The sequence below is a fragment of the Schistocerca cancellata genome, chromosome 2 (genome assembly GCF_023864275.1).
Source record: "Schistocerca cancellata isolate TAMUIC-IGC-003103 chromosome 2, iqSchCanc2.1, whole genome shotgun sequence".
NCBI classification, from domain to species: Eukaryota; Metazoa; Arthropoda; class Insecta; order Orthoptera; family Acrididae; genus Schistocerca; species Schistocerca cancellata.
The window spans coordinates 451,085,383-451,098,436 of NC_064627.1; the positions used below are offsets into that span (position 1 = coordinate 451,085,383).

General features: G+C 38.5%; 1 protein-coding gene across 3 annotated transcripts in view; it reads right to left on the reverse strand.

The window, feature by feature from the left end:
• The window catches only part of LOC126161949 (phospholipid scramblase 1), a 157,632-nt gene that overhangs the window by 67,480 nt on the left and 77,098 nt on the right, over window positions 1-13,054 (reverse strand). The gene's annotated exons all lie outside the window — the stretch shown is intronic.

The following is a 13,054-nucleotide window of genomic DNA, read 5'->3' on the forward strand; positions in this document are numbered from 1 at the left end:
CCTACGAAAGAACAGATATCATACAGGTCCAGCAGCTGCGAAATACTATATGAAAATAGACAGGGGATTACTGCTGTGATGCATACCGAGATCGCCCATGCACTGTTCTTTCGAAGGAACAGATCACCACTGATCGTTTTTCAATGTTTTACCACCTGATAATATATGAGACTATATGTACTCACCATCATCAGCTGCAACATATGACACATTATCTGCTATTTTATAAGTTTCTTTTCATGTTGTAAGAGCTGACATTGAATTTTATGTTTCATCTTCTGCACTCTGTATGTTCAAGACAATTTATTGGCTAAGTAACTTATGGAATACTTCATGATGGTACATAGTTTGAAATTTCAAAGAAATAAAACTGACCTAACTGGCACCACAAATAGATGTTAATAGACACACAGACTAAATCAAACACTATGTGGAAATTCCTTTGGAACTAGTGTGATAACAAGCTAAATGCAGTCAACGAACACACAAACTACTTACACAGCTCATGTCAGCATAATTTGGACTTTAAGAGTATTGTGCTGACCAATATAACCTTGCTTTAAATACTGCCATTGCCTCTTGTCTTACTCACATCCGCCATTATGCTGTTATCTGATTGAGGACTGACAAAATGTGCATTCAGAATAGCAGGTGGAATTGCTATATGGTATACTTTATCACCGCAGTTTATTTCTGTTTTAATAATTTCCCATGCAGCTTTGCATTTACTCACTGAGTTCAGTATATATGTATAATATACTTTGCACTTAGCTCCTTGATTTTAGACCCATAAATCTTTTTCGCTTTCATATACTTTATTGTGCTTAGATCTATCATGATATAGTAGCATTATGATTCTTATTTTACTTAGATGTGAGGTGTGCCAGCTTTTTAGATTTTGTGGTTTGGTGTAACGATTTTGCTTCAATATTTTCTTTAGGACAACATGCTTCAAAATTTTCAGTTAACAGTTCTAAAAATTTGGTGGTAGATTCATTTGCACCAGCAGTAGTTATTATTTTATCCCATTCATTTGCACCAGCAGTAGTTATTATTTTATCCCAATTATTAAATTCACTTTACTTATCAACTTGTTTAGCTTTGATTCATTAATTGGTATTATAATTTTTCTGCAGTCTGTGAAAGTTTCAGTTGCTTTACTGTTAAAGAGTTTGTCTGAACCATAGCTTGATTGTGTCAAATTCTGTTTTGTTTAGATGAAAATTACATATTATGTTATCTAGACATGCTTCCTGCCTTGTGGGTTTGTCACTTACCCACCTGAAGTTCAGGGATCTTACTGTATTTAGCAAGTGGTCAACATTTCTATTCTTAAAACTAATTTCTATACTGATATCACCAAATATTAGTGTAATCTATGTATTTGAGTAGCAAGAGTACCAGTTTCTCCAGGAACTCCACAAACAGGTCTTCATTGTGATTTGGTGGGTGGTATATTGAAGCTATTATAATTTCTTGTTTTGGCAACATTATGGCTGCAGCTTCAAATTTTGCTTCTATGCACAGGCCACTTCCATCTACAATTTCATAGATTAGGTTCACACTATTTTTAACATATACAGATACACAACCACATTTAGTACCTGTTCTACAGTAGCTAGTTGCCAACTCATATCCAAATGGTACAGTTAATTTTAGTTCCTGATTGCTAAGCCAGTGTTCATTTATCGAAATCATAGTGCAGTTTAAGTTTCCCTTGTATTTATCTTACAGTGGTGTTCCTGTAGCCCTTCAGCAAAAAATCATTGAGATGGGATGGAACAGTTGCTTTCCTCTTCCTCAGTATATGACCACTTGATGAGTTTTCCAGTGTTGACTGATCCTTAAGATGGCATGGAGGTGAAATTCTTGTCTTCTTAAGGGGATGAGTGGCTTCTATTACTTCTGATGGTGTTGATGTAGCATTTTCCATTACTGATGTTGATTCTCCTCTTGTTGCCTGTTTTTCTGACGATAATGATTCTGGGGATGCTGCTGCCACTTGTGACTGTGGCTCTGCTGCTGTTGACTGGGATGATGATGACATTGCTTTTTCAGTTATTGCTGCTGCTGCTTCTGATAATAGTTTTGTTTTTGTTGATGTTGATTTAGCTGCCACTGGTGTTGGTTCTGCTGAAGTAGCAGTAGCTGCTGCAGTTGGTGATTGCTGCTGTGCTATTGTTTGTGGTTGGCACCCTACAATTGGTTCTGCTATTTTAGACACATGATTTATTCTTTTGCTATCTGCGGTCAACATTTCCAGTTTTATAGCTGAGAAGTCGCTTAACCTTTCCATTTATGTGCATTCAATGCTTTGTGAAACTGTCTCTCTGTAAGTCGTCAACAGATAGAAACTGAGTGTTTTGATACATTTTGCAGCTCTCCTCAAACTGTTTATTGGCCTTAATAATTTCTCTATTTACACATGACTCTTTTATAAGGTCATATCTATGTGGTATTTCAATGATGATCATATTTTTGTTCTTGTTCGAGTCCAGTACTACCTTCAGATTTTGTACAGCACTAGACAAATGAGAAATCGTTCCTATAAACATCATTGGCAACCCCCCTCCCCCGCCCCTCATTTGCATTTTGTTAAGTCCATATAACTAACTACAAGAACATAAAATTTTTGATAGACCACACCCATGACAATCAGTGTATATGTTTACAGAAGGTTTCTGTCCTATTTGTATGTTTAGGCCTACTTGTGTTTGTAATTTTGTTTGCACACATTTCTTCTGCACTTGTGTGTCTCTCTAGGACACTAAAATATATATATATTTTTTATGACACTTGGAACACATTTTCAATGCATTTTCTGTGGGTGAACTTTTTATAGTTACACAATGCCATCTAATGAATAAAATATGCACGTATGGAATATTGGACAAGCTCTATGATTAGAACCCAACAGATTATTGTTCATGGAGAACGCTTGTCTCGTGTAAAAGCAAACTTCAAGAACACCCTTGAGAGTTTTACAGTGCTATTACTATTCAAAATATATGGAAACAATCTGGTGGATAACAGAGCTCTTCGAGGCTGTTCATAAATGATGCTGTTCTATACAGAGAAAATGAAACACCAGAAAATTATAGCTAAATGCAGGAATATCTGCAGTGGACTGATGCTTGATGTAAGCACTGGCAGTTGACTCTCAAAAAGTATAACAATTAAAATGGAAATTGTAGGAGATTGTACATAAATAAGCTGAAGACCCATTATCATTTGACTGCATGACTGGCAATCAATCACTGGTAATGGTCATAGCTAAAAGTAACTACGAGTAGGCATTCACCTTGCACTGGCCCTAGATTTGTTGGCAAAGATTACAGTCAATTTTATTTTCATGTCCATAACACCAATATGGCAAGTGAAAATAGAGGTTCATTTAGGGGCTATATTTTTGCGCAACTTGGCATAGTGTGACACTGAATTTTTGAGCTTTAGTAGCATGCAGACCCTTTTAGAAATAAAAAGGTTGCATAATTACATTGACTTTGATGTAAAAAGCTGTTTTCTATCTTGTCCTGAAGTCCCACGTACCTAAATGAATAATCTTCTGCATTCTGATAAAATGTCATTGTAACTATGTTTATAAAGGATTTATGATGATGATGATGATGATGATGATGATGATGATGATGATGATGATGATGATTAGTTTGCGGGTTGCTCAACTGCGCCGTTATCAGTGCCTGTACAAATTCCAACCTTTGCTCATTCCAATCTGCCACTTTCATGAATGATGATGAAATGATGAGGACAACACAAACACCAAGTCATCTTGAGGCATGTGAATATCCCTGACCCCACTGGGAATTGAACCCGGGACCCCGTGCTCAAGAAGCGAGAACGTGACCGTGAGACCACGAGCTGTGGACTATAAAGGATTTGTCCAATCTGAGTTTTTCATCTACTCTGCAAACCATACTTAAGTCCCTGGCAGATGATTCATCGAACCATCTTCATTCTAATTCTCTATTATTCCACTCTTGAACAGCGTGTGGAAGAAAAGAGCACCTGTATCTTTCCGTGCCAGCTCGGATTTCCATTATTTATGATGATTATTTCTCCCTATGTAGATTGGCATCAATGAAATTTTTCACTTTCAGAGGAGAAAGTTGGCAACTGAAATTTTGTAAGGAGATCCTGCAACAGCAAGAAATTTATTTGTTTTAATCCTGTATCATTTCCGTGACACTCTCTCCCCTATTTCTCGATAATACAAAATGTGCTGCCCTTCTTTCAACTTTCTCAACGTACTCTGTTAATCCTATCTGGAAGGATCCCACACCACACAGCAGTACTCCAAAAGAGGATGGACAAGTGTAATGTGGGCACTTTCTTCAGTAGATCTGTTGCATCTTCTAAGTGTTCTGTCGATAAAATGCAGTCTTTTGTTCACCTTCCCCACTTCATTTTCTACGTATTCATTCCAATTTAAGTCTTTTGTAACTGTAAATCCTCAGTATTTAGCTGAATTTATGGGCTTTAGATTTGATTGATGTATCATGTAACTGAAGTTTAATGGATTTCTTTTAACACTCATGTGGATGACCTCATACTTTTTAATACTTAGTCTCAACAGCCAATTTTTGCACTACACACATATCTTTTCTAAATCATTTTGTCATTATTTTTGATCTGATGATGACTTTCCTACATGATAAACAACAGCATCATATGTAAACCACCTCAGATGGCTGTTCAAATCTTTTATTTACTATGCACGATGTGTTCCAGTCTCAACATCAAAGTCGTAGTCATTACAGTAGCGCCCTTTAATAGACTATGCACTGAAAACTATTAGCATTGAGTCATGAGATTAAATAAAGGAGATGAAATATTTGCATACATCTCACCACAAAAATACACTCACATAACTTTAAACACTAAAGTTGAAGTTCAGTTTGTATTGCCAAATGCTAAATAAATAAATGCAAATCACACACCCATATTTCCATACATGTTAAAATTGCACACAAGGCACCGGATGGTGCACATTTCAGGCATGTCAACAGAAGAACAATACACAGCATGGTAGGTAATCCTGAAGGAGGTGATAGGAGACAGTGTTGAAACACAAATTCAAAAAAACTGTGCAGCAAAGGTGTTACATACATGAGAATAAAATTATGGTATTATCTCCCAACACTAATAAAGAACATCACAGAGCTACAGAATTTTAGAATCATCTAGGATCAATCATAGTAGAGGACTATTTTTACAGCATACAGGAATTCTTAGGATATGATCTGGCACAATAAGCAGCAGGATGGCTGAACAACATGAGGCATATGTGTGAAGTCAATTTATCCATTTTTGTTATATATGCAAGTGTGTATAAAAGGACAAATGAGTATAAATTTTTTAAGTGTAAGAGCCTGTAACCTAGCAGAATAATGTGGTGATGACACTGTTTGCAGAGTTCAAATATTCCTTAGTTCATTGCGTATGTTTTTTTCTGGAAATATCTATAATTTATTTATTTTCTGAACTCTTTAATATGCATCTCCTTTCAGATTGTACCCATTATGTGAAGCAATGTACAGTACAACTTAAAGGTAACCATCATAGCACTGTCCATCATCTACCATCATATCATTACTGATTTGACTAATATCATGATGTACTTTGTGTACTATGTTTGAAGATCACTAAAAATACAATACAGTTTCATCATAATTTCATTTGGTAACTGTAAGAGCATCATGTAACATCCCATGAAATTACCAAAATTGTAAACCAGAGTAATTTTAGCTTGTATGGTGATGTACTGATAGTGCAATTGCAACATATTACTTGCCCCTTAATAGGCTTTGAGAAGTACCAATGACGATGTAGATGCATGGCAGCTGAAGAAGGCCCCCTAACATCATTGTCATCATGCTTGTGCCAGAGAGATATCAAAATATTCCAAAAGCTATGCCATGAATGGCAGTCCTTACCTGGGTACACTGGAATGATAATATGCAACACAGACTCATTCGACCCATTTTTATATACCTGCCTTTCAGTTTGCTTGTCTCTCACTGTTTTACAGAACATGACTATAGAATCAGACTCCTGTGAGATGATTTAATGCAGTGTTTGATGAAACGATGATCAGACTTTTAACATCTCATCAACAATGAGGTCGTTAGAAATGGAGTATCAGCTCAGATGAGAGGAGGAAGTCAGCCATGTTATCTCAGAATTTGCCTTAAATTATTTTGGGAAATTTCAGGAGAATTAAATCTGGGTAGCCGGACAGGAATTTGAAATTGTGTCATCCTGAATATGGATCTAGTATCACGGTGTTTGCTCTCTTAACAAAACTATCCAGTGAAATGTGCAGTCATGTTTATGAAACCTGTCTGTATTTTCATTTGGCAAACATCTTCATTCTGGGCACTTGCACTGCAACTTTTGTTAAAGACTGGATCCACCTGTATCTTTTCCAGCCACACTGGATACAATAAATGAAAAGCACCAGTTTGCTTTTGTTCTACCAAGAACTGACGGAAGATTCTGTTAATATACACTGGATATTGTGACCAAAAAGTTTCTGGAAGAAGAGAGAGGTTTTTCTGCATACTCAACATATAGGGTGGTTATAATTAAACTTTTGCTACTTGAGCCTTTGCAGGAATGATGTTCACACTGTCTACTGCAAGACTTGCAGTGGTGTTTGTGTCATGACTTGCAATTAGGCACCAGAACTGGTATGGTTACGCAAGGTTGAAACACATGCATCAGCATGCATTACAGTTGCTGACAGTTAATAGCCTGCTCAAAGTGGACAGGGCTTTACTCGTACAGCTATTTTATCAAAACAGCACAGCAACAGCACTGCTGCTCTTTGCAAGTGTTGACCTATTAAAGGAATACGGTGAGGTCCTCTTTCCGTGCTGGTGTTGAAGAACTTTATTTGAAAGATTGAATCGAAAGGCAATTTGGGAATTGCTCCTGGGGAGAGGAAAATGCCCAATTGTGCCACAAATTGATGAGGAAGTTACTGTTGTCATAGTTGAGAATGCTGGACACAATGTGCAACTTTCAAGCAGCGCACTACCTGTGTCACGACAGCAGAACATTCCATCATCTACCGTTGCTTCCTTCCTTTCCCAATCCGCTGCCCCCTCCCTCGCGCCCAGTGCCTCCAAATGCTATGTCTGTCCTGCAACCATCTAGTGCTTGCACCCTCCACAAGGCACCAATGACTTCACTACCCCACCTCTACCCTGTTATCCCTCCTCTTCTCTGCCGCACTTTGGATTGCTGCTTCAGTTTGACGTGGCAGAACTGTAATCTGACTGGAGAAGCCACAAATAGTGGTCATGTCTGTGTGAAGTGTGCTTTCTTGTGTGAATGTTTGTGTGTTTTCTTTCTGAAGAAGGCTTTGGCCAAGAGCGCAATGTGTAACATCCATTTCATTGCACCTGCCTGCAACTCAAAGTGTCATCTTTACTGTGAGTAGCGATCTATCTTTTTCATAATATTGTTAATTTGTTTTACAATTTCCTGGTCTCTTAGTTCTGTATCTTACTTTTTCATGTCCATGCAACAATCAAAAATAGAAACTGTGTTGCAGCACAGTGATAATTTATTTTTGTAAAAAAGTGTACAGATTTATCTTCTAACCATTCCTTATCTTTTTTAATATATATGCTCATCTTTCTAGGACTCCATGTCTCAATCTGTAAAAATGGAAGCCTTATAAGATCAATCTGTCGTCCACCTGTCTGTTCGATTGTTAATGCTTGAGTAAGCGTACCATTTTTCATAACATGAGCGTGTGCAAGGTGCACTTTGTACACACGTAAAGAATAGCTGTCTTTATGTTACCAATGTAATCATTTATGAGCAAAATCACAGTAAACATCTTTGTGTAACTACACAATGATAAAAAAACTTAAATTATATGAGATAAATCATTTTTCAATTAAACAATAATAAAATAAAGTTTCCATTAGATCACTCTGTTTGTACACAATGTAGTTGCATCAGACTCTGCCATCCACTTACTTGATTACTAATTATCTTATACATAACTGTCTCACTGTGGGATTGTGCTGCTAGATTGGAAGCAGGGTCATTTTCTTGCCCGGGTCGTAATTTTTTTTCGCCTGTCTCGCTGTTTATTGTATATTATTGCTGATCACTTGGACATACCGCAGCACAAATTATTACTGTGCTAGCTGAATCAATAATGAAGAAGTAGGTACAGGCTCACAATTGTACAATAACAACGGAACAGTACAAGACAATGTTATTTGTGACTGGTGCACTTTATACATAGATGCGCCCACTCGAGGGTTAAGAACACTATTTCTCAGGAACGAGTAGACATATGAAGTTCAAATTTATGTCACACTTTGAGGACTATGGCCCTTGGCATGTAAAAGTTTTAAGCTTCAAGCAGTTCCATCAAAAGATATGGCCATTTATGTCACAAATTTCGATATTCGAAAACCCACTCATCAAAACCCACAGTGAACACTTCCTGTTCACTTAGAATCATGAAAGCAATTAAGACACTGGAAAGTTGTGGGCAAAGGGAGTACTTAACAGTACTATAGTAATAGTCGAAGCTGCGTTGGTAAAGTACCGGAACTTCAAGCGCTGATAGAAAGCACTGAAGCTGAAATCGTTATAGGTACAGAAAGCTGGCTGAAGCCAGAGATAAATTCTGCCGAAATTTTTACAAAGGTACAGACGGTGTTTAGAAAGGATAGATTGCATGCAACCGGTGGTGGAGTGTTCGTCGCTGTTAGTAGTAGTTTATCCTGTAGTGAAGTAGAAGTGGATAGTTCCTGTGAATTATTATGGGTGGAGGTTACACTCAACAACCGAGCTAGGTTAATAATTGGCTCCTTTTACCGACCCCCCGACTCAGCAGCATTAGTGGCAGAACAACTGAGAGAAAATTTGGAATACATTTCACATAAATTTTCACAGCATGTTATGGTCTTAGGTGGAGATTTCAATTTACCAGATATAGACTGGGACACTCAGATGTTTAGGACGGGTGGTAGGGACAGAGCATCGAGTGACATTATACTGAGTGCACTATCCGAAAATTACCTCGAGCAATTAAACAGAGAACCGACTCGTGGAGATAACATCTTGGACCTACTGGTAACAAACAGACCCGAACTTTTCGACTCTGTAAGTGCAGAACAGGGAATCAGTGATCATAAGGCCGTTGCAGCATCCCTGAATTTGGAAGTTAATAGGAATATAAAAAAAGGGCGGAAGGTTTATCTGTTTAGCAAGAGTAATAGAAGGCAGATTTCAGACTACCTAACAGATCAAAACGAAAATTTCTGTTCCGACACTGACAATGTTGAGTGTTTATGGAAAAAGTTCAAGGCAATCGTAAAATGCGTTTTAGACAGGTACGTGCCGAGTAAAACTGTGAGGGACGGGAAAAACCCACCGTGGTACAACAACAAAGTTAGGAAACTACTGCGAAAGCAAAGAGAGCTTCACTGCAAGTTTAAACGCAGCCAAAACCTCTCAGACAAACAGAAGCTAAACGATGTCAAAGTTAGCGTAAGGAGGGCTATGCGTGAAGCGTTCGGTGAATTCGAAAGTAAAATTCTATGTACCGACTTGACAGAAAATCCTAGGAAGTTCTGGTCTTACGTTGAATCAGTAAGTGGCTCGAAACAGCATATCCAGACACTCCGGGACGATGATGGCATTGAAACAGAGGATGACAAGCGTAAAGCTGAAATACTAAACACCTTTTTCCAAAGCTGTTTCACAGAGGAAGACCGCACTGCAGTTCCTTCTCTAAATCCTCGCACAAACGAAAAAATGGCTGACATCGAAATAAATGTCCAAGGAATAGAAAAGCAACTGGAATCACTCAACAGAGGAAAATCCACTGGACCTGACGGGATACCAATTCGATTCTACACAGAGTACGCGAAAGAACTTGCCCCCCTTCTAACAGCCGTGTACCGCAAGTCTCTAGAGGAACGGAAGGTTCCAAATGATTGGAAAAGAGCACAGGTAGTCCCAGTCTTCAAGAAGGGTCGTCGAGCAGATGCGCAAAACTATAGACCTATATCTCTGACGTCGATCTGTTGTAGAATTTTAGAACATGTTTTTTGCTCGAATATCATGTCGTTTTTGGAAACTCAGAATCTACTATGTAGGAATCAACATGGATTCCGGAAACAGCGATCGTGTGAGACCCAACTCGCTTTATTTGTTCATGAGACCCAGAAAATATTAGATACAGGCTCCCAGGTAGATGCTATTTTTCTTGACTTCCGGAAGGCGTTCGATACAGTTCCGCACTGTCGCCTGATAAACAAAGTAAGAGCCTACGGAATATCAGACCAGCTGTGTGGCTGGATTGAAGAGTTTTTAGCAAACAGAACGCAGCATGTTGTTATCAACGGAGAGACGTCTACAGACGTTAAAGTAACCTCTGGTGTGCCACAGGGGAGTGTTATGGGACCATTGCTTTTCACAATATATATAAATGACCTAGTAGATAGTGTCGGAAGTTCCATGCGGCTTTTCGCGGATGATGCTGTAGTATACAGAGAAGTTGCAGCATTAGAAAATTGTAGCGAAATGCAGGAAGATCTGCAGCGGATAGGCACTTGGTGCAGGGAGTGGCAACTGACCCTTAACATAGACAAATGTAATGTATTGCGAATACATAGAAAGAAGGATCCTTTATTGTATGATTATATGATAGCGGAACAAACACTGGTAGCAGTTACTTCTGTAAAATATCTGGGAGTATGCGTGCGGAACGATTTGAAGTGGAATGATCATATAAAATTAATTGTTGGTAAGGCGGGTACCAGGTTGAGATTCATTGGGAGAGTCCTTAGAAAATGTAGTCCATCAACAAAGGAGGTGGCTTACAAAACACTCGTTCGACCTATACTTGAGTATTGCTCATCAGTGTGGGATCCGTACCAGATCGGGTTGACGGAGGAGATAGAGAAGATTCAAAGAAGAGCGGCGCGTTTCGTCACAGGGTTATTTGGTAACCGTGATAGCGTTACGGAGATGTTTAACAAACTCAAGTGGCGGACTCTGCAAGAGAGGCGCTCTGCATCGCGGTGTAGCTTGCTCGCCAGGTTTCGAGAGGGTGCGTTTCTGGATGAGGTATCGAATATATTGCTTCCCCCTACTTATACCTCCCGAGGAGATCACGAATGTAAAATTAGAGAGATTAGAGCGCGCACAGAGGCTTTCAGACAGTCGTTCTTCCCGCGAACCATACGCGACTGGAACAGGAATGGGAGGTAATGACAGTGGCACGTAAAGTGCCCTCCGCCACACACCGTTGGGTGGCTTGCGGAGTATAAATGTAAATGTAAATGTAAATGTAAATGTAAAAATGGTAACAAGTTGCCACAGCCACAGCATGACTCTGCTCACTTTCATTTATTTTTATATATTTCATATGGAAGGGTTAGGACGAGTTGTCCGTATTTCTATGTAGCTTTGATAACAGTCTATGTAAATAAGACTATAATATATTTAGAAGTCTACTCACATGTACCTTGCAAATTTGTGTGCATTAACGATCTAGCTCCATCAAATTACACAAGCAGTTTCTGTTTCAAACCTAGGAAAGAACACGTTCATACCATTGTTGTTGTGGTCTTCAGCCGAAAGACTGGTCTGATGCAACTCTACATACTGCTCTATCCTGCGCAAGCCTCAAATCTCCAAATAACAACTACAACCTACATCCTCTCCACGATTTTTACCCCCTACACATCACTCCAATACTAAATTGGTGATCCTTTGATGTCCCAGAACATGTCTGATTAATCAATCCCTTCTTTTAGTCAAGTTGTGCCACAAATTGGTTGTACGTCCAGTTCCAATCAGTATCTCCTTATTAGGTATGCGGTCTACCCGTCTAATCTTCAACAATATTATGAAAAGGAAAGTTGCTAATCACCATATGGTGGTCTCACTCACACACACACACCTGCAATAGTGTGTGTGTGTGTGTGTGTGTGTGTGTGTGTGTGTGTGTGTGTGTGTGTGTATTGTTGACGAAGGCCTTAATGGCTGAAAGCTTTAATTGTGAGTCTTTTTGTTGTACCTATCTACGACTCAGCATCTCCGGTATATGGTGTGTGGCAACTTTCCTTTTCATAATACTGTTACATTTCATCCTGGATTTTCCATTGTTTGATTCATCTAATTTTCAACACTTTTCTGTAGCAGCACATTTAGAAAGCTTCTATTCTCTTTTTGTCAAAACTGTGTATCATCTGCGTTTCATTTCCATACATGGCTACATTGCAGGCAAATACCTTCAAAAAATACTTCATTGCACTTGAATCTGTATTCAATGTTAACGAATTTCTCTTCTCCAGGAACACTTTTCTTGCTATTGCCAATCTACATTTTTACATCTTCCATACTTCAGCCATCATCAGTTATTTTGCCGCCCAAAGAGCAAAACCCATTTGCTACTTATAGTGTCTCATTTCTTATTGTATCTTCTTCAGCTACTCCTGATTCAATTTGATTACATTCCATTTGTTTGGTTTTCTTTACTGTTTGATCAATGTCAAGATTGAATAACGTCAGGGATAAGTTACAACTCTGTCTCACGCCCTTCTCAACCACTGCTTCCCTTTCATGCCCCTCAATTCTTGTAACTGCCATCTGGGTTCTATACACATTGTAAATAGTCTTTCACATGCTATAAATGTAGATTTGCCTTTTCCTAACCTATCTTCTAAGAGAAGTCGTAGGGTCAGTATTGTTTTGCATGTTCCTACATTTCTCCAGAATCGAAACTTATCTTTCTTGAGATCAGCTTCTAAAAGTTTTTCCACTCATCTGTAAAGAATTAGTACTTGTATTTTGCAGTCATGATTTATTAAACTGATAGTTCAATAATATTCATGCCTGTGAACACCTGCTTTCTTTGGAACTGGAATTATTACATTCTTCTTGAAGCCTGAGTATATTTCAACTGTCTCACTGTATTACTACCTTTTTTCTTTTCCTATTTTGTATGTAAGAACTGTTTGTGAAATAACTCTGTAAACAAAGCAACTGT